The sequence below is a fragment of the Phyllobates terribilis genome, unplaced genomic scaffold (genome assembly GCF_046119375.1).
Source record: "Phyllobates terribilis strain yellow unplaced genomic scaffold, ASM4611937v1 Scaffold_1__5_contigs__length_1240528914, whole genome shotgun sequence".
Taxonomy (NCBI): Eukaryota; Metazoa; Chordata; class Amphibia; order Anura; family Dendrobatidae; genus Phyllobates; species Phyllobates terribilis.
The window spans coordinates 890410648-890430170 of record NW_027362761.1 but is presented as its reverse complement, the minus strand read 5'-3'; the positions used below and the strand labels follow the sequence as shown (position 1 = coordinate 890430170).

General features: G+C 40.4%; 1 protein-coding gene across 2 annotated transcripts in view; it reads left to right on the top strand.

Moving 5' to 3' along the window:
• UGT8 (UDP glycosyltransferase 8) overlaps nt 1-19523 on the top strand; it is a 171652-nt gene that overhangs the window by 25807 nt on the left and 126322 nt on the right. The window contains exon 1 of one of the 2 annotated variants that reach the window (XM_073639900.1): nt 3839-4180. The exons of the other annotated variant lie outside the window; for it this stretch is intronic. The gene's annotated coding sequence lies outside the window, so the exon portion shown is untranslated. Of the gene's footprint in view, nt 1-3838; nt 4181-19523 lie in introns of those variants that run through there. 2 annotated transcript variants of the gene reach the window in all.

The window sequence follows — 19523 nt, the reverse complement described above, 5'->3', positions numbered from 1 at the left end:
CCTTTTCTGCGTCGCACAAAGACACGGTGGTTGGAACCAAAGATCTCAAATTTGGACTCATCAGCCCAAAGCACAGATTTCCACTCGTCTAATGTCCATTCCTTGTGTTCTTTATCCCAAATAAGTCTCTTCTGTTTGTTGCCTGTCCTTAGCAGTGGTTTCCTAGCAGCTATTTTACCATGAAGGCCTGCTGCACAAAGTCTCCTCTTAACAGTTGTTGAAGAGATGTGTCTGCTGCTAGAACTCTGTTTGGCATTGACCTGGTCTCTAATCTGAGCTGCTGTTAACCTGCGATTTCTGAGGCTGGTGACTCGGATAAACTTATCCTCAGAAGCATAGGTGACTCTTGGTCTTCCTTTCCTGGGGTGGTCCTCATGTGAGCCAGTTTCTTTGTAGCGCTTGATGGTTTTTGCAACTGCACTTGGGGACACTTTCAAAGTTTGCCCAATTTTTTGGACTGACTGACCTTCATTTCTTAAAGTAATGATGGCCACTCGTTTTTCTTTACTTAGCTGCTTTTTTCTTGCCATAATACAAATTCTAACAGTCTGTTCAGTAGGACTATCAGCTGTGTATCCACCTGACTTCTGCACAACACAATTGATGGTCCCAACCCCATTTATAAGGCAAGAAATCCCACTTATTAAACCTGACAGGGCACACCTGTGAAGTGAAAACCATTTCCGGAGACTACTTCTTGAAGCTCATCAAGAGAATGCAAAGAGTATGCAAAGCAGTCATCAAAGCAAAAGGTGGCTACTTTGAAGAACCTAGAATATAAGACATATTTTCAGTTGTTTCACACTTTTTTTTAAGTATATAATTCCACACGTGTTAATTCATAGTTTTGATGCCTTCAGTGTGAATGTACAATTTTCATAGTCATGAAAATACAGAAAAATCTTTACATGAGAAGGTGTGTCCAAACTTTTGGTCTGTACTGTATATATGACAGAGTTCTGTCAACAGTGGCATTGATAATAGTGTAAAAAACTGCTACATAATTCACATAATTTGCAACATAGAGTAATAGGGACTAAGGCAATACAGAACAAAAATAAAGCCCTACAGAAAGGAAAGCAAATCATATTCACATTTTTACAAGCGGCTTCTATGCGTCTCTATGTGCGGATGGTACCCAGTTCTGGAGGAGAGGAGACTCTCATCCAGACCTGGGTACCATTGTACCTGTAAAAAAAGAATAAAATAACAAATAAATTTTATACTCACCTTTCCGAAGGCTTCTCTTTGAATGCCAGCAGCGCTGAAGGACCTTCGGTGACGAAACAGTCATGTGACTGCAGGCCCTTCACCGCTGTGTCTCGCGATATGCCGGCAGCCGGGAACCAGCCAGGAAGCAGCGCTGCAGCCACCCCGGGGCCTCGGGGGTGAGTATAGCTTTATTTGTTTTATTTTTTACGGTTCACACTGTATAAATCCATGCTGTTTGCATGGATTTATACAGTGTGACCTAGTTGTCAAGCACTTTCCAAGTGATGCTATCGCCTGGAAAGCGCTTGTCAATCTACATGCGGAAACGCATGTGAATCCGCATGTGGATCCGCATGTATTCTGCAGGAAAAACGCATGCACAATCTGCATGCGTTTTTTCTGCCAGGGAGATGCAGAAATGCTGCAGAAATTTTCTGCTTCATTTCTGCATCGTGGGCACATAGCCATATACCATCCTCTGGTCCCTCCCTCAGGGATTCTCCCATCTCTAGCTATGCCCCGACATATACATGCCTCCAGCCTGTGGATTCACCTATCTCTAACCATGCCCCGACATATACATGCTTCCAGCCTGTGGAACGCATGTCTCCAGGGTCAGGCACGCTCACTTTAGGCCCTGTGGAACGCAATCTCTGAGCGCTTTGAACGCATACACTTCACTAGCGATACGTCACTTCCCGTGACGTCACGCGGGTATTTCTGGCCAAGCACGGTTGGCATATTGCCGCTTTGCGGTGATTGGCCGGACTTCACCAGCTGTCCCACTACTCTCCTTTAACTAGGGACCCTCCCACTATCACTCACACAGCATCAGGAACTAGCGGTGGATACCGCGTTCCCTGCCAGCTCCAGATACGTACTCCTATCCAAGGTATGCCATTCCTACACTACTGCTTGGACATGCAGCCACATTACATGTAAACTAAGCCTCACATTTCTGCTACCCATATAGATTTACGCTATTTGAGACACTGAGTCCTCTTCCTCTGCATCTATACTTTAGCTCCCACAAGCAGTCTGGTAGGTGTTACCTAATTTGTGTCCATGTTCTGTTCATTTTAATTGATATTTTCTTTATGTTTTCTTTTGGTTCCTCTTACGTTATTTTCTTTTATTTATGTCCAACAGTGTGCTGATGAAGGTCTGTTTGACCGAAATGTTTTGTTAATTTATTGACTGCATTAAAAATTTTACTTTAATGAACTCTTGAGTGCCGAGGTTACTCTATAGTATGTCAATCTTTCTTGTTCTGGGGCTCCATGCTAGTTCTCACCTCATGGGGTAAGGATGATTCTGAGAAAGGTCAGAAATCATCTAAGAACTAAGCCGGAGGATCTGGTCAATGACCTGAAGAGAGCTGGGACCACAGTCTGAAAACATTACCGTTAGTAACACACTATGCCGTCATGGACTAAAATCCTGCAGGGCATGCAAGGTCCCGCTGCTCATGCCAGCACATGTCCAGGCCTGTTTGAAGTTTGCCAATGACCATCCAATGGTCCCCGGCGTGGGACAAGGTCATGTGGTCCGATGAGACCAAAATGTAACGTTTTTATATCAACTTCACACTCCGTGTTTGGAGGAAGAAGAAGGATGAGTACAACCCCAAGAACACAGTTTCAACCATGAAGCATGGTGGGGGAAACATCATTCTTTGGAGGTGCTTTTCTGCAAAGGGGACAGGAGGATTGTATTGTATTGAAGGGAGGATGGATGGGGTCATATATTGCAAGATTTGGGGAACAACCTCCTTCCCTGAATAAAAGCATTGAAGATGGGTCATGGCTGGGTCTTTCAGTATGACAATAACCCGAAACACACAGCCAGGGCTTCTAAGGAGCTGATCCGTAAGAAACATCTCAAGGTCCTGGAGTGGCCTAGCCAGTCTCATGACCTGAACTCAATAGAAAATCTTTGAAGGGAGCTGAAACTCAATGTTGCCCAGCATCAACCCCGAAACCTGAAAGATCTGGCGAAGATCTGTATGGAGGAGTGGGCCAAAATCTCTGCTACAGAGTGTGCAAACTTGGTCAAGAACTACAGGAAATGTCTGACCTCTGTCATTGCAAACAAATGTTTCGGTACCAAATATTAAGTTCGGTTTTCCTATTGTATCAAATACTTATTTCATGCAAGAAAATGCAAATTAAATGTAAAAATCATCAAATGTGATTTTCTGCCTCTCACAGTTGAAGTGTACCTACAATAAAAAATACAGACCTCTCCATTCTTTCTAGGTGGGAAAACTTGCAAAATTGACAGTGTATCAAATACTTATTTTCCCCACTGTATATTGAGATGATCCTTCACTACATGTGTAAAGTATATCTATATCTTGATATCACTTTGTCACCTTGGAAATTGAGTGTCTGTTTATTGAGTTCACGTCTTTCTAGAACAATCATTAAATACCGTCTTGTTTTACCATAAAACACTGTGTGTGTTATTATCAAATACTCATACCAGCTCTACCTGGTACTTTGCTGCAAAACAGGTTTTTGGTATAAAAATCCAGAATAAGAGAGTCACATATTCAGTGGGAATATGTCTACAATGCAGAACTGAGGGTAGGAGGAGTTACATCTGGGAAAAGTTAGTTAAAAAGGACACAGAAGCAGGAGAGGAGGGAGGGAGGGCACAGCCTGTGACTATCACCATCACACCCTGTACTTAGACACTGGCAGACAACATCACACAAGCAAGTAGCAAGTGATTACTGGGACATGAAGCTGTGATCTCCACCTGGACAGCACTTGCCACCTGGCTTGTGCCTTCATTATCCTGCACAATACAGGGCAAGGACAGAGCAGTTTATTTTCACATTGATCTTAGCTATTCGTGGACACGAAGTGAAGGACACTCAAGAACCCAAGTCATTATACTGATCTCATTCCCTGTGGAAACTAGATTCCTAATAGCTTTACAAGGGATAGATCAACCATATGAGGTAAGACATTGGTCTACAGTATAGTTAATGAAATTCTTACTGTATTATATTTATTATATATTCTGCCATAATCCACGGTTGCATTAAACACTTTGGCATAATAAAGATTGGCAGTTGTCGCAATTGTATAAAAGTTGTATATCATTGCCCTTGCGTCTGCCCATGGCATTTAAAAATTTTAAGGTGTGGGGGAAAACGACAATATTTTAGATTATTTTATAATTAATACTTTATTATACTATTTGTATTATAAGATAATAGACTAGAAATTCAGCAATTGGACTCCTCCCTTTAGCGTACAGGGTATATGTTGGTTCTGAAGGATGACTCGCTCCATTGATTTAAGTGTTTATTACATATTTAACAAATCTAGAAAAAAATATTACATAAAGATAATTCAGGCATTCACTGTTCAGTCGTTGGATCCACATGATCAGCTGGATCATAAAATCTTCAACCAGAACTGGAATTGTGAAAACCAGCCTACTCTTTTAATGAAACATAATGGAGGAGGGATTTTAGCCCCTTGCCTAGACAATGTGCCATCTTCACAATTATAGTTTAAACTAGTATATTTTTTTTAATCTCACTGTGAAACTTTAAATTCATTAGCTACAATGTGGCACAACTCATTGCCAAATACTAATCTAAATGTATACAAATAGATGAGAGTTCGGATTATCCTGCCATCCTTTTAAGCATATGTGAAATATTATGAAAGCTCAGTGACCTCATTGATGTGTCTATTTGAGAACCTAACTGTAGAAAAGTTAATCATCTTGCATAGATAGTGTAGCTGCGGCCATTGTGACTTCAGGTCGATTGCGCATAAGGTTCAATTTCAGTAGGTAGGGCTAGAAGAATGCGATGGTCTTAAACTAGGCAGTAGGTTCAAGGTTCAATGAGTTCTGTACAGCAGCTGGATTAATTATTATTAATGATATGAATCAACTATATGCGATCACAATCTAAAATGTTGATTGTATAATGATAATATCTTAAAAAAAAATAATTGAACATTGGGACATTTTTGCACACAACTGAGCTTAAGCCTTCACCTTTCTTCTGGGTGCGGAATTGTTGATTTTGCCCCTCTGATTATATGTGTCTACATTTATTTCACTCAGCCTAAAGCAACAATAAACATTACAGATATCTAATGTAGACCAACAACATGCGTGTGTATAGTTTATGGTATATATGAAAATATGAAAAGATTGACGTATTATAACAGGATAGTTATATTGTGGCTATCGTTAGTTGGCCTATTCTCAATACCACTGCTTCGTTCTACTTTGTGCTACTTTGTTATAGGCACAATCTTAGCAGAGACAGGACCTATGTAGAACGAAAAAGGTTACTGATCTTAATGATAAATGTTTTATTAAATGTCCTCAGTTCTTATCTAAGTCAGATAATGTTTTTGGTATTTACAGTGAGCAAATATAATGTGCAGTAAACATATAGGTCCCAATTCATTATTGTGCCTGCATTTTTTTTTGTCTAATTTTTTTTTTTTTTCGTATTGTTTTCATTTGTGCCTTATTTTTGTCTAAATTTGCATCTTTTTTAAAGTCATTTTATTTGTGTTCACCTTGTTTTAATGTTTGCCATTGTGGGCGAAGTTTAGGGTTACCTTATATTTAGTACTTATTCAGTTTGCAAAATTTTTTGCTCAAATGTTCTCCATTCTCCTCTTTAGAGTGATTTTATAAGCAGCTGAATTTTTGCAGCAAACTTTTCAACATTTTAGCAGATCATTCAATATTTTGCTCTGAAAAGATGGACCACGTATGCCATGTAAAAAAATTTGGAGCAAAAAATATCAACTAATATCAAAAAAACAAAAGAGTGACTTAAGGGGAACATGCCACCTGAGATTACGCTATTTACCTGTTGATAGTAAATAGCATTATAAAGCTGTCCAGTCATCTTACTAAAAGTGCAACTACTGCAAGAAAATGACCTTTATTCCTCCCTGGAGCCGCCAGCTTTCAGTTATACAGGAGATGCCCAGAGAGACTTCAGTCACTGCTTACAGTTCTGTGAGTGGCAGTTGTAGGTACGCCCCAGGACTGGAATGACAGCCAGCTCAGCACTGATACGCTGCAGAGCTGGCTGCCAATCCAGGTGCTGGGCGTGATTGCAGCGTCCACTCACAGTACAGTATGACTGAAGCTGCTCCATTCATATCCCCATTGCCGATGCCTTTGATTGACTGCTGGATCTACAATGTATAAGTGCAGAGCTAGATTTCATTCAAATCCCGGGGTGTGCTCAGAGATGCCATTCACAGTGCTGTGAGCAGTGACTGAAGCTGCCCTGGGCACCGCCTCTTTGACTCAAATTCGACGGCTCCCAGAAAGAATAAAGTTAACTTTTTTGTTTGTAATGCCACTGTCATCATGAACAAAGCCATTTTATTATTGGATGTAAACTGTGTGCATGCCAGGAGAAACAATGTTGTGCTGTTCAATTAATATCTAACTGACTAGTAGATACAGTCATATGAAAAAGTTTGGGCACCCCTATTAATCTTAAGCTTAATGTTCTATAAAAATTGGTGTTTTTGCAACAGCTATTTCAGTTTGATATATGTAATAACTGTTGGATACAGTAATGTTTCTGCCTTGAAATGAGGTTCATTGTACTAACAGAAAATGTGCAATCTGCATTCAAACAAAATTTGACAGGTGCATAAGTATGGGCACCTCACCAGAAAAGTGACATTAATAGTTAGTAGATCCTCCTTTTGCAAAAATAACAGCCTCTAGTCGCTTCCTGTAGCTTTTAATGAGTTCCTGGATCCTGGATGAAGGTATTTTTGACCATTCCTCTTTACAAAACAATTCCAGTTCAGTTAAGTTTGATGGTCGTCGAGCATGGACAGCCCTCTTCAAATGATCCCACAGATGTTCAATGATATTCAGGTCTGGGGACTGGGATGGCCATTCCAGAACATTGTAGTTGTTCCTCTGCATGAATGCCTGAGTAGATTTGGAGCGGTGTTTTGGATCATTGTCTTGCTGAAAGATCCATCCACTTTGTAACTTCATATTTATCACTGATTCTTGAACACTATTGTCAAGAAACTGCTGATACTGAGTGGAATCCATGCGTCCCTCAACTTTAACAAGATTCCCAGTGCCAGCATTGACCACACAGCCCCAAAGCATGATGGAACCTCCACCAAATTTTACTGTGGGTAGCAAGTGTTTTTCTTGGAATGCTGTGTTTTTTTGCCACCATGCATAACGCCTTTTTGTATGATCAAATAACTCAATCATGATTTCATCAGTCCACAGGACCTTCTTCCAAAAAGAAATTGGCTTCTCCAAATGTGCTTTTGCATACCTCAGCCAACTCTGTTTGTGGCGTGCTTGCAGAAACAGCTTCTTTCGCATCACTCTCCCATACAGCTTCTCCTTGTGCAAAGTGCCTTGTATAGTTGACCGATGCACAGTGACACCATCTGCAGCAAGTTGATGCTGCAGCTCTCTGGAGGTGGTCTGAGGATTGTCCTTGACTGATCTCACCATTCTTCTTCTCTGCCTTTCTGATGTTTTTCTTGGCCTGCCACTTCTGGCCTTAACAAGAACTGTCCCTGTGTTCTTCCATTTCCTTACTATGTTCCTCACAGTGGAAACTGACAGGTTAAATCTCTGAGACAGCTTTTTGTATGCTTCCCCTGAACAACTATGTTGAATAATCTTTGTTTTCAGATCATTTGACAGTTGTTTTGAGGAGCACATGATGCCACTCTTCAGAGGAGATTCAAACAGGAGAACAACTTGCAAGTGGCCACTTTAAGTAGCTTTTCTCATGATTGCATACACCTGGCTATAAAGTTCAAAGCTCCATGAGGTTACAAAACCAAAAAAAGTGCTTTAGTAAGTCAGTAAAAAGTAGGTAGGAGTATTTAAAACAAGAAAATGATAAGGGTGCCCATACTTATGCACCTTTCAAATTTTGTTTGAATGCAGATTGCACATTTTCTGTTAGTACAATAAACCTCATTTCAAGGCAGAAACATTACTGTGTCCAACAGTTATTACATATATCAAACTGAAATAGCTGTTGCAAAAACACCAATTTTTATAAAACATTAAGCTTAAGATTAATAGGGGTGCCCAAACTTTTTCATATGACTGTAGCTCATCCCAAGCAGAGTCCTTGTCCCAGGACCATGACTGTAGCCTATACATATATAAATAACCATGCCCACAAAAATTACAATGAAATGAGGAATAATAGTTCTAATGCAAGGGCATCAGCTATTTTGAAAACACAAAATAATTTTAGCCGCTCTCCATGACACTGCTGAGTACAGCGCACAATGGAATGAATTTAGGATGACATGGCTTCATCCCTCTCCCCTGCATGCTACTGCCCACATCACATCTTACATTCCTGTCCAGCGCTTTAACCCTTTCACGCCATGACCATTTTTTATTTTGTCATTTTCATTTTTTCCTCCCCTTTTCCAAGAGCCATAACTTTTTTATTTTGCTGTAAATATGGCCGTGTGAGACCTTGTTTTTTGGGGGACAAATTCTACGTTCAAATTACAATTATTTACAAATTCAATCAACCACATAGTATACTGGAATACAGGAAAAAAAAGCCCAAGTGCGTTGATAGTGCAAATATAGTGCAATTTCACAATGTATTATTATTATTTTTTTTTTATTTACCATGTTCACTATATGGTAAAACTGACCTGGCAATATGATTCTCCAGGTCAGTATGAGTATGCATGTATTTTTTTTTTTTTGGGTGAAAAAAAATGCAGAAATTTGTATGACTGTTTTTTTTGCTTTTGTCCCCATTGTCTGACACCTGTTTCTTTTTTCATTGGTTAATCGCCTCTCATTGCACAGCAACACAATGCTGCGACAGCTAAAAAAACGTAATTCAGGCTTTTTGATTTATTTTTCGTTCCGCTGTTTACCGATCGGATTAGTTATTTTATACATTTGATAGATCGAACTTTTACGAATGCAGCGATACCAAATATTTGTATACCAAATATGTCAGCACTGCTATGTACTATAGCTAAAATCACAATCTCCTATGAATGGAAGTTGGCTTTCAGAGGAGCATCATAACGACAGGCACAGGGGGCTTCAGTAGACCCTCGGCTGTCATGACAACCCATCGGCGCCCCGTGATCACTTCATGGACAAATCGATTGGAACGTGGAACGAAAAGGCGCCCCTGCCATCACACAGATATAGTAAGCATCGCATACTGTATACCTACCCGATATCAGTTTTCATCTAGTGGTAGCTATCATTTCAGAAACAACTTATTGCAGAGTTTAATAGTAAACGATCTGTTTGCTGCTTTCATGTAGTATAATCTGGTCATAGATGAGAAGATTTGCCCCTGATACAATGAGCATTAGAATCATATATGAATCTCTTGGGCCACACTGTGAAATGTACACTGGCCCCACATTCATGATGTACCAATTACAGCTGTATTTTTTTGTTGCAGAAGAGCCATAAAAACAAAATATTAAAATTTGAGAGTCCTCAGTGGTTGATAACTTTGTATTTACGTAGATATTTGTGGTAGTCAATTGTTTTCCTATAGGAACAACAAATGATGTTTTGTTTATAAATTAGGTGAAGTAATCTGGAATAACCACTGTGCTTGATAATTGCAATATAATAGCTGACATACACACTGTTGTTAATTAATCCACATCATATGCATATTTTGCCGCTGCGCTTTTATGGATATTTGCAGTTTAATAATATTTGAGTAACATTTTATAAACATAATTGTGTCAACTGATAGGTCTTACACCGCTGTGTTGTATTTGACGGCAGATGTCACTTGTATAATATCAATGCTTATATTTGTGTGGACAATATCTATAAAAAGTGATTTTATAAAAAACTATAGAGAGCAGTCCAGTAAGGGACGCATGGAGAAAATTAGTGTCTCTGTCTCTACGTTATGACATTCTTAGATTAAGTGTCAAAGACCTGGGGAATCTGTCACCAGGTTTTTGCCACTTAATCTAAGAGTCTCATAACGTAGAGACAGAAACAGATTCCCTTTAATGTTAAAAATTATAAATACACACGTGGTCAAAATTGTTGGTACCCCTCGTTTAATGAAAGAAAAACCCACAATGGTCACAGAAATAACTTGAATCTGACAAAAGTAATAATAAATCTATGAAAATGAACAAATGAAAGTCAGACATTGCTTTTCAACCCTGCTTCCACAGAATTTTAAAAAAGTTAAACTCATGAAATAGGCCTGGACAGAAATGATGGTTCTTCTTAACTTCATATTTTATTGAACAACCTTTTGAGGCAATGAAACGATTCGTGTAACTGTCAATGAGACTTCTGCACCTCTTGACAGGTATTTTGGCCCACTCCTCATGAGCAAACTGCTCCAGTTGTCTCGTGTTTGAAGGTTGCCTTTTCCAGACGGCATGTTTCAGCTCTTACCAAAGATGCTCAATAGGATTTAGGTCAGGGCTCATAGAAGGCCACTTCAGAATAGTCCAGTGTTTTCCTCTTAACCATTCTTGGGTGTTTTTAGCTGTGTGTTTTGGGTCATTATCCTGTTGCAAGACCCATGACCTGCGACTGAGACCAAGCTTTCTGACACTGGGCAGCACATTTCTCTCTAGAATCCCTTGATAGTCTTGAGATTTCATTGTACCCTGCATAGATTCAAGACACCCTGTGCCAGATGCAGCAAAGCAGCCCCAGAACATAACAGAGCCTCCTCCATGTTTCACAGTAGGGACAATGTTCTTTTCTTGATATGCTTCATTTTTCCATCTGTGAACATAGAGCTGACGTGGCTTGCCAAAAACTTCCATTTTTGTCTCATCTGTCCATAGGACATTCTCCCAGAAGTTTTGTTGCTTGTCAACATGTAGTTTGACAAATTCCAGTCTGGCTTTTTTATGATTTTTTTTCAACAATAGTGTTCTACTTGGTCATCTCCAATAAAGTCCACTTTGGATCAAACAACGACGGATCGTGCGATCTGACACTGATGTTCCTTGAGATTGAAGTTCACCTTAAATCTCTTTAGAAGTTATCCTGGGCTCTTTTGTTACCGTTCGCATTATCCGTCTCTTTGATTTGTCATCAATTTTCCTCCTGCGGCCACGTCCAGGGAGGTTGGCTACAGTCCCATGGATCTTAAATTCCTGAATAATATGTGCTACTGTAGTCACAGGAACATCAAGCTGCTTGGAGATGGTCTTATAACCTTTACCTTTAACATGCTTGTCTATAATTTTCTTTCTAATCTTCTGAGACAACTCTTTCATTTGCTTCCTCTGGTCCATGTTGAGTGTGGTACACATCATGTCACCAAACAGCACAGTGAGTATCTGTAGCCCTATATACAGGCCCACTGACTGATTACAAGATTGCAGACACCTGTGATGCTAATTAGTGGACACAACTTGATTTAACATGTCCTTTTTGTCACATTATTTTCAGGGGTACCATTTGTCCAGGCCTATTTCATGAGTTTAATTTTTTTTTCAATTCTGGAGAAGCAGGGTTGAAAAGCAATGTCTGACTTTCATTTGTTCATTTTCATAGATTTTTAATTTATTATTACTTTTGTCAGATTCAAGTTATTTCTGTGACCATTGTGGGTTTTTCTTTCATTAAACGAGGGGTACCAACAATTTTGACCACCTGTGTACATATCTTATTAGAGAATTCTGAGTTACTAGAATTAGGCCCTTATATATATATGTATATATATATGTATATATGTTCGTATATATATTGCAGGGATTTGTTCTGGTAGGCAGCGGCAGAAACACAGTAATGAGGCAACACACAGGCTTAAAGTCCAAACTTCAGTGTTTTATTCACACTTTAAAGAGCAGGTGGCAGAAAGGGAAAAAAAACACATAAATGTACTCCAACTTGGAGAACAACCGGTCTCAGACTCACCCTTGCATGGCTTAACTAAGCGGCCATCTGGTCACTACTAGTGATGTGGCTAGTTGCCATTCCCAGGGTTGCATGAATCTTTGTCACAGACCTTTCCAGCATGTATCTAAACAGCAATACAAATTCAGGCTCACTTCAGCCTAACTCCTCACACCCTGAGATTTCCCCCCTAACTGGCTTATGCAGGCTTGAGTGTTACAGCTGTGTATGTCAGGTGTTGCGCTGAAAACCCAGAGAATTAGGGAAAATCCAGGCCACATTTTATCTTGCTGAGAGAAATATACCTTCCATCCAGTACTAAACCTTTTACTGCACCACATACCTCGCCCCTTTGTTCAACCCTATGGGGGTGGACACATGTCATACATTGGACTCTGGACAGGGCATCCACATTCCCCAGCAGTCTGCCTGCCCGATGTTCCACTGAAAACTTGAAATTTTGGAGGGACAGAAACCACCTAGTGACTCGTGCATTCCTTTCCTTAGCTTGACTCATCTGCATAAGAGTGGAATGATTGGTCACCAAACAAAATGTCCTCCCCAGCAAGTAATAGCGGAGAGACTTAAGTGCCCATTTAATGGCCAGGCACTCTCTCTACTATACTGTATCTTGTTTTGGCTGGAGTAAGCTTCCGGCTCAGGAAACTACCGGGATGCTCTTCCCCATTAAGCTCTTCAGACAGCACGGCACCAAGACCTATCTCCAAGGCATCAGTCTGCACAATGAACTCCCTTTTGAAATTTGGTGTAACCAGAACCGGTGTATCACACAGTACAGACTTTAATTTTACAAAAGCCTCCTCTGTCTGATCATTCCAGCGGATAATCACAGACTTTCTCCCTTTCAAGCAGTCTGTTAAGCTGACAAGGTGGCAAAGTTGGGAATAAATCACCTGTAATATCCCGCTAAACCTAGAAAAGCTCTCATCTGCTTTGTTGTGAGGGGGCGGGGCCAGTTCTGAATTGGCTCTACTTCGTTTACTTGGAGTTTGAGGACTCCTCTCCCAATGACATAACCCAAGTACCGAGCTTCTTCCAACCCTATGGAACATTTCTTTGGGTTGGCGGTTAGCCCTGTTTGTCGGAGGGAATCTATTACCGCCTGTACTTTTGGTATGTGATTTTCCCAGTCTGCACTGTACACAACACTGTCGTCAAGATAGGCAGAGGCATAACGGCGATGAAGACAGAGAATAATATCCATTAACCGCTGGAACGTCGCCGGTGCGCCATGCAAACCAAAGGGTAATAGTTTATACTGGAATAGCCCTTCGGGCGTCGCAAAGGCCGTTTTTTCCTTAGCCGCCTCCATTAGGGGCACCTGCCAGTACACTTTTGAGAGGTCAAGGGTTGAAAAGTACCGTGCCTGCCCAAACCGCTCTGTCAATTCATCCACCCAGGGCATGGGGTAGGCGTCAAATTTCAAAACTTCATTAAGTTTTCGGAAGTCATTATAGAACCGTAGCGTCCTATCAAGCTTAGGTAAGGCTTAGGTAAGTGGCTTATGTAGGCTTGATTGCTGTAGCTGTGTATGTCAGGTGTTGCACTGAAAACCCGGAGAATTAGGGAAAATCCAGGCCACATTTTATCTTGCTGGGAGAAATACACCTTACATCCAGTATTACACCTTTTACTGCACCACAATATATATACCATATATACTCGCGTATAAGCCGAGTTTTTCAGCACATTTTTTTGTGCTGAAAAAGCCCCACTTGGCTTATACTCAGGTGTATACTCGAGTATATAGAAATCCCGGTGGTGGATAATGGTGGGGGGGTGTTGCAGCGGCGGAGGAGCGGGGCACACTCAGTAGCAGGCTGCTGCAGCTACCACGTGTGCCCACTGATAAAGGGAAATGAATATTCCCTCTTCTCCACTCCCATGGGCGTGGAGAAGAATGAATATTCATTCTCTTTAGTAGTGGGCACAGAGGAGCGCTGAGCCACAGCTCCTGCTGACAGTGCCCGCTGCTAAAGAGAATGCATATTCGCTCCTCTCCACGCACATAGTCCCAGCGTGGAGAGGAGTGAATATGCTGGCAGCACACATCAGTGTCTGAGAGTGCATGGCCGTGACGCCATGTGCTGCTCAGATGCTGACATGAGCTGCTGCAGCAGAACACAGCGCAGTGCTGGAGTAGAGGTGAGGAAGGAAGGAAGGCGAGTATAAGTGTTTATTTTTTTATGTGTACAGTGATGGGGCCATACATACCAGGATTGGGGGATGAGGGGGCTATACCAGGATTGGGGGATGAGGAGGCCATGCATGCCAGGATTGGGGGATGAGGGTTGCCATACATACCAGAATTGGGGGATTAGGAGGCTAGGCATACCAGGATTGATGGATGAGGGGTTCCATACATACCAGGATTGGGGGATGAGGAGGCCATGCATACTAGGATTGGGGGATGAGGAGGCCATGCATACTAGGATTGGGGGATGAGGAGGCCATGCATACTAGGATTGGGGGATGAGGAGGCCATGCATACCAGGATTTGGGATGAGGAGGCAATGCAAACCAGGATTGGGGATGAGGAGGCCATGCATGCTAGGATTAGGATGAGGGGGCCATATATACCAGGATTTGGGATGAGGGACCCATGCATACCAGGATTGGGGATGAGGGAGAAATGCATACCAGAATGGGGTAATTTACCAATAGCGGCTGCATTTCCCACCCTAGGCTTATACTTGAGACAATAAATTTTCCCATTTTTTGGGGGTAAAATTAGGTACCTCAGCTTATACTCGGGTAGGCTTATACTCGAGTATATGCGCTATATATATACAGTACAGACCAAAAGTTTGGACACACCTCATTTAAAGATTTTTCTGTATTTTCATGACTATGAAAATTGTACATTCACACTGAAGGCATCAACACTATGAATTAACACATGTGGAATTATATACTTAACAAAAAAGTGTGAAACAACTGAAAATATGTCTTATATTCTAGGTTCTTCAAAGTAGCCATTTTTTGCTTTGATGACTGCTTTGCACACTCTTGGCATTTCACTTCACAGGTGTGCCCTGTTAGGTTTAATAGGTCGGATTTCTTGCCTTATAAATGGGGTTGGGACCATCAGTTGTGTTGTGCAGAAGTCTGGTGGATACACAGCTGATAGTCCTACTGAATAGACTGTTAGAATTTGTATTATGGCAAGAAATAAGCAGCTAAGTAAAGAAAAACGAGTGGCCATCATTACTTTAAGAAATTAAGGTCAGTCAGTGCGAAAAATTGGGAAAACTTTGAAAGTGTCTCCAAGTGCAGTTGCAAAAACCATCAAGCGCTACAAAGAAACTGGCTCACATGAGGACCGCCCCAGGAAAGGAAGACCAAGAGTCACCTCTACTTCTGAGGATAAGTTTTTTTCCTCTAATCATGTGTTGCATAAATAAGATGTTAACTTTATTCAGTGGGTCAGCATGATTATGGCAGTACGAAACATATAGTTTTAATTATGTTTTGATATTTTTGTGTAAGAAATACGCTGAAAAAATCATTTGTTTTTGAGTTAGGGTACGTGCCCACGATCAGTATTTGGGTGCAGAAATTTCTGCAGTGTTTCTGCAAGGTTCTGTATCTCTTGGCAGAAGAAACACTGCAGAAATTCCACACATTTTTGATGCATTTTCATGTGTTTTTGTGCGTTTTTGCCTGCATACTTGCCATGCGTTTTTTCAATGCATTACATAGGAAAAACGCAGGCAAATACACACGAAGAATTGACATGGTGCAGATTTAATCACACATGAAATCCTGTCAGGAAAATTCCTTATCATGTGCACAGATCTTCCAAATTCTGGGAATTGCTGGGATAAGGATTTCAAAGCGTTTTTGGAGCCAATTTTGCGTGGGAAAAAAAAGCATAAAAAATGCATCGTGTGCACATACCCTTACCATATTCTGAGATCCAAAAGTTTTAAAATTTTCTAACAATGGAAATGCATGAGCGTTTATTTGTATCATACTGTATTTATTAATAACAAAATGTAGTTTTCAGAGGTGCCATTTTCTGGTACATTCGACTCTTTATTAAACTTTTTTGGTGGTGAAATATACAAAAGAAACAACATTAGAAAAATACCTTTTTTTTAAATACCTTACTATTCAATTTAATTGACATATTAACTTTATAATGGAAGTCAGTACTATAATAAGAATACTCAATTTTTATAGTTTTTAATGTTTTATCAATGTAAAAAAAATCTTCTTTAGAATGTTTACCATATTTCTAGTCCCATAATTTTTATTTTTCCATAGACAGAGTTGTTTGGAGGCTTATTTTTGTGGGACATGCAATACATTTTTTTGTGGGACAATACAATATACAGCCAATATTTTGATCACTCTATGGCCACGTTCACATGTTGAGTGTTTGGTGAGTTTTACTGTAGGTCATAACATTAAAATCACCTGGCTAATGTTGTGTACACACCCCACACCCCATCTCTTGCTGCCAAAGCAGATTTGACCTGTCAAGTTATGAATGACAAAATAACTGAGCGTGCCTAGCAATATCTGGCACCAAAAAATCAACAGAAGATTCTATAAGTCCTGTAAATTATTAAATGGAGTCTCCATCAATGAAAGATCATTTTGCAGCTCATCCCACAGATGCTTATTTGGATCAATATCTGGAGAATTTAGAGGCCTCATTCACATTGTGAAGTTCTTGTCATGCTCCCTAAACCATACTTTAACAAATTTTGCTGTGTGGTTGCTGCAATTTTCTGCTGAAAGAGGTCACTGCCAGTAAGGAATACCTCTGCCATGAAGGGATATACATAGTCTGAAATTATGTTTAGGAACCTGTTACATGTCAAAAGTAACATCCTCCCTAATGCCTGGACCCAATGTTTCATAACAGAACATTGCCCTGAGTATAATACTGCCACAGCTGACCTTGCCTTCTCTTTGTAGTGTATACTGGTGTAATCTCTTTGACAGACTCACAATTACCTCTGTCCGTGAGATGTAAAAAAAAATCGATTTATCAAACTGGGCAATTTTCTGCCATTGCTCTATGTTACAGTTCTCATACTTATAAACCCATTTAAGGTTCTTTTGGTCTTGTCCAGGGGTCAGCATGACTGGTATTAAGTTTTGCAATAACATGTAAAGAAATCAGTCTTGCAAAGTATTTTTTGAATAATTTATTTTTTAAATGTTGTGAAGGTGGAGAAGAGCTTGTGCACCCCCTCTGAAGACCACTGTGTTTTAATGTTATGCAAAATGTATTGTATTGCATATTTTATTCTCATGGAGGCTGCAGTTCCTGTTAGTCAGGGGTGACAGGGTTAACTGTAGGGGAGCAGTAATAGGGACCTATGTGTTAGTTCTTGGTTTTGTAGTTAGTTGTTAATGAGCGGGAGACAAGAAAGGACACCCTCAGAGGAAGATTATCATCACTGGATGTGTGTGTGTGGCAGCCAAGACAAGGAAAGGGAGCAAGTCTCATAAAGAATTATACAGTGTGGCAGTTCCTTATAGCAGTAAAGTCAGGGGCACTTAAGTACTGGAAAAGCCAGGGTCAGCCAGGCTGGGACATGTCGGTAAGGTGGTAGTTAGTGAGAGCTCCCTTACATTGTTTAACAAGAGTGCAGTGGCCACAGTGAAACACATTGACCCGTGGGGCCCTAGATTGTAATTTGGGTGCAGTGGTCACAGAGAAACACATTGACCTGTGGGGCCCTAGATTGTAGTTTGGGTGCAGTGGTCACAACAAAACACATTGCACTGTATGGCTCTGTACCAGGAAGATGGAATTAACAAATTTGTCCTGCTGTTCACTTGTAATGTTCACCACAAGTATTATGCCGCCATCCATGACCATGAAGAATGTGCCTCTGTATTGTGCAGAAGAAAACAGCAAGCTCATTTCCTACTACCCTCTGTACATAAGTTTTATTGTCAATAAAAAGGACTCTATTTTTACAAACTTATCTGGTTTACTCATCAAGATTTTAAAATTGTCCGGCGCCACACATCTTGTGGCAGAGCTGAACATGAAGGTGTCGATAGCAGTAATACAACCACATACATCTAGTAAGGACCCCCATTTTCATGTAGCTGGCCCCGGGTGGCCCACGCCACCTTACAAATTGCATTAACTTTTTTTTAGCATTTTTTACTAAAGTATCTCTTCTGTGGAACAGGATCCAGCAAGCTAGTCTTCCCCTTTCATCACTGAGTCTTGGGAGCCCATGACCCTTTTGCTAGTGCACCAGTTATCCCTCTTTGGACCACTTTGCTAGGTACTAATTACTGCATACTGGGAATGTTCCGCAATATCTGCCATTTTGAATATGCTCTGCCTCTAGATATTCTAGCAATATGATTTGGCCCACGTTAAAGTTGCCCGCATAAGTACACTTGCACATTTTTATGCTTCCAACCCATCAATTTCAAAGCTTGACTTTCTATCTAATACAGAATATCTTCAACTTTTTCACAGTTGCCATTGTCACAAGATAATATTAATTTTAATCTTTCAATCTATAGCTTTACCTGCAGTCCCATGGGAAATCACAAATATATTCCAAGATTATGAGATTAAAGAGGTTCACACATAATCATTAAATGGATTAGATAGTTATAGTCAACATCTTGTACCAGGAATACCAAGTTGGGTGGCACGGTGGCGCAGTGGTTAGCACTGCAGCCTTGCAGCGCTGGGGTCCTGGGTTCAAATCCCACCAAGGACAACATCTTCAAGGAGTTTTTATGTTCTCCCTGTGTTTGTGTGGGTTTCCTCCCACACTTTAAAGACATACTGATAGGGAATCTAGATTGTGAGCCCTAATGGGGACAGCGACGATAGTGCTGTGGAATATGTTAGCGCTATATAAAAATAAAGATTATTATTAAGTAATCTCCATTCCACACCATAGGTGATAACTTCTAGACCTGTGATTGTCTAACCATTGAGACCCTCATCTTTTGACTGACTGGAATATTTTGTCCCCCATCTGAATAGTCAGTGTGCATTCTAGACTGCATTCATGCTTAATGGGACTATTCGAGAAAGCCAATTACAGTTCTTGTATTCTTTGGAAGTCCCATAGAGAGGGAAGAATAGAGCACTCTGCAGCTCCATTTAGACTGGAGACAAAAGTGTCCAATTCTGATGATGGATAAGGATCTCTGAAGTGAAACTCCCACTGATTTAAAACCTAACAACTATCCTTTGGATAGGCGATACATTCTTATTACTGGAATCGTCCTTTAAGTGAATATTTTAGCAGCATACTAAGAAACAGGATTTTGAAATATAACATAAAGTAGTATTCAAAACTAATCACTTTTCTTCAATAATTATGGAAAGCTCGCTATTGGGTGTACTAAAACTCAAAAAAACATGGTGAGTGCCAAGGTTTCTA